The sequence below is a fragment of the Cryptomeria japonica genome, chromosome 7 (assembly GCF_030272615.1).
Source record: "Cryptomeria japonica chromosome 7, Sugi_1.0, whole genome shotgun sequence".
Classification (NCBI taxonomy): domain Eukaryota; kingdom Viridiplantae; phylum Streptophyta; class Pinopsida; order Cupressales; family Cupressaceae; genus Cryptomeria; species Cryptomeria japonica.
In genome coordinates this window covers 20,499,927-20,503,612 of record NC_081411.1, presented here as the reverse complement: position 1 = coordinate 20,503,612, position 3,686 = coordinate 20,499,927, and positions in this window count along the sequence as shown.

Below are 3,686 nucleotides of genomic sequence, written 5' to 3'. Positions count from 1 at the left end.
AGAGATCAAAGTTTTTCCCATTTGAAAAAGAAAGAATGATATTTGTAGCTGATTATGATGTGGCCTTAACTCTTTTAAGTCTTCATCACAGCATTCCAGGTTCACAATCAATGTCAGATTTGCCGGCATCGCCAACTCCAAAGAAAATGAAATACAAATATGACAAATACCAGAATGAGGTTACACCTTCCCAGGTATCCTCTCCATTGGATCGCATCAGGGACACAGAAATAGGGCACGTTGATATGGCAGAATTCATTCATAGGGTAGAAGATCCACAGGATAACAACTTGCAGCGGCTGTTGGACAGCCATATCCACCATGCATCTTCTTTCCCAGTAGCTGCCCTAGAACCTGAGTTTGTTCTTGCATGCGCCCATCATTTTGACAGAGTCAAGAGTCATCAAAAATGATGATGGTGAAGCTATAATTCGTCTTGATGCGGATACAATCGAGAAGGTCTTCAAAATACCTCCTGCACCTGTTTATATGGAAATCACCAAAGAAAGTGCAGCAGAGTATTATGTGAAAAGGGAAAAAGATTGCAAGCGGCACATCAATAGATGGATTCAAGAGCCACGTCCTTCCTTCTCAAGATGGGCAAAGTTGTACCGTTGTGATTTCAAGTGGGAGATAGGAGACACCATCACTCTTCTCAGCAGAATGTTGGGCCTTGAGCACTCCAATGTCTTTGAGCCATGGATGTATCAATTCATCATGTTCATACGACAGTCGCATCACATTTCATGGGGTGAAATCATCAGCGATGCTTTGTGCGAACAACTTGCAGCAGTTCCTACCACTATGACCTTCTTCATGAATTCTTATTTGGTATATTTAGCAGCGTCACTTAGACACTTTCCAGGTCTTTCTACCAAGGGTGATCGCTCGCTTATACCAGTTTGGGAATATTATGACCAGTTGCCATTGAAACCTAGCAAGCTACATTTTAGAAGAGTCCAAGATGCATTCTTCGGATATTTCATGTGTCAGTTTGATAGAGATCTCAGAAATAAAAGAGTATCAGATGAGGCATGGGTCAAGGTGTCTGAGTATGGGTGTTTATTCCTGCAATTTCCCACCTTCACCTACATGAGGATTGGGTGCTATGATGGACAGCCATACATGCTTCCAAGATACCCAACCGATAAGATAATTCTTATGGAGTTGGGAAGACAGATTATGGCTGTTCATACTCTTCAGTCTGCTAGACACAAGGTTGGAATGGGGATCTCCAGTACAAATCCATTGAAAATTGGTCGATACTCCCTTGTCACATCTGTGAAGGCTAAGGCCATGGAGGTTGAATTGCAGGAAATCAAGCTTAAGAGGTTCAAACCTAGAGCTGATTTTGATTATAGAGGTATGAAGGAGAAGATCAAGAAATCCTTTGTGCATGTTCATCGCATTGAAGACATCTGGGTAGATCTCCGCACGGAAGTCGAAGTTCTGAAGATGGATTATTGCAGGCTCACTGTTGAGCAAATTGTTGACTTGAACTTGGCGGATATCCCACAAGGGATGATCGATGACGGGCATATACTTGATCCTGAATACACTTCACGAAGGGTTGAGGAAGCTCCACTTCCTTTGATCCAATGGTCACACAAGGAGTGCGTCTCCATCCTTGACAGATTTCAGCCTATCTTGACCAACACTAATGCATGGCTGAAAAGTAATGCTGTTAGACTTATCAAAATCAAGGTTGGTAAAGAAGATGATTCTACAGGGCCTCTTGGACGGAAGTCTGAGATTCAGATTGATAATAAGGAGGGTGCTTCATCTTCAGGCACAAGGATCAAGTTACGAGTTAGTCGTGCAGTAGTGCTTCCTCCTGAGGAGACAACTACTCGTGGGAAGGAGAAATCACGGTTCCATGTTCGGGTGATCGATCTGGATAATCCAGAAGAGGGGCAGCAATCTGATGATGCGCCTAAGTCTCCAGTTTCAGACATGCCTCATGAGGTCATTCCTCCAGTTTCTATTGAGACGCCTCTTTCTCCTCTTGATTTGCTCATTGATGAGTCTCCTCAGAATGCAGTTCCCATTTCAGCATACGGGCCTTCTCCTGATCAACAACGAGAAAGTGTGTTGGAAGTTCCTGAAGATAATCCCACTTGCATTCAGTTATCAGAAATTGATACTTCCACTTCTGGTTTTGAAGAATTCATGAGGCAATCTTCATGCCCATTGGTAACTGAGCAAACCGTGGTCGCTATTCAAACAGATATTCCTCCCAGGGTGACCACGGTAATTCAAACAGAAACTGCTTCTCCTTTGCCTACAGCTACTACTGGAAGTCAGTTGATGACTTTGCCTCCATGGCTTAGTTCTTTCACCCCGAAAAGAAAGAAGCAAGAGATCTCACCTGATGCCTTTGACTACCAGCAACTCAAACAGTCCAGGTCCAAAGTTGCTAAGAAGGCGAAGACTATCTCTAGGGTAACTGTTGATAGCAACAAGATGAAAGTAGCTGAAATTGTGGAACCTATAACAGATAAACCACTTGATGAAATGTCAGCTGCTGATTATAAGGTTACCAGGGTAGAATTAGTCAAGCAAACACATGAGGTCATTAAACATGATGCTCAGTTTTCTGTTGCTTCACTAGTGCAAAGGTGTGACGATCTTCTTGCAAAGAAAGACAAGCTAGAAGAAGAAAACCGACAGCTCATGGCAGCCATCCATAAAATCACAAAACCTGCTGCTGAAGGGAGTAACTCTATAGATTCTTCTGGTTCCCAAGAATCGATTCGTGGAGTGGAAAGAGCTGCTCAGAAAGTACAAGCATTGGATTCCTGGGTTGATCAGCTTCATGATCAATGTGTGCAAGTGGTAAAAGACATTTTTCAAATAATGTCTAAGTTGGAAACCATTGAGGAGAAACTGGATCAGACTTCTAACACTTTCAAAAGGAATCTAGAAAGTGTTGAGAAAAGTCTGGCAATCTGGCGTACTATGCCCCAACAACAGCTGAGTATTCTGCAGGAGCACGCCATCATCTCTTCCAGAGTCGTGTACTTGGAATTTGAAGAACTCATGGAAAACAAGACTCTTGTTCTTAAATCCCTCATCGAAGAGATCAGTGATGCAAGGAGATTCCGGGATGAAGTCTATCAAGGTATTGTCTCACATTGAGAAAGAGCCTCTTGCAATATAGTAAGTCAGGATGGAGAGCTGATTCCAGAAGAAGAAGTTCTTGCTGATTTACAGATGAGGATTCATAATGAATGGAGGAGTGAACAATTCTCGGCATCTTCAATTCAAGCATTGATGAAACACCAAGCCTTTCTGCATGAGATCCAGTCTATCCTGGATAAAGACAATTCTGCCCTCCTCCGTTGTCACGACACTATTGTGAAGACTATGGTTGTTGCTAAGAACACCCATGAACCGAATCCCGAGGAACTACAAGCAAGCATTCGGAAATTTCAAGGATTCGTGTCTTCACAAAGTTCAACTTAAGTGTTTTTCAGCACTTAGTTGAATCTTCTCTCTTTTTGTAATTTCTTAGTTGTAATTTTGTTTTGACAAGATACATGTAAAAGTAATTTATTTAAAATGCAAGTTACACATTACTTGTACTTCTGTAATTACATGTAAGGCAACTACAAGTTGTGTCCGATTAGGACTGTAGTTGGAATAAGTCTTAGTTAGTTAGAGTAACTCTTAGTTAGTTAGAGTAA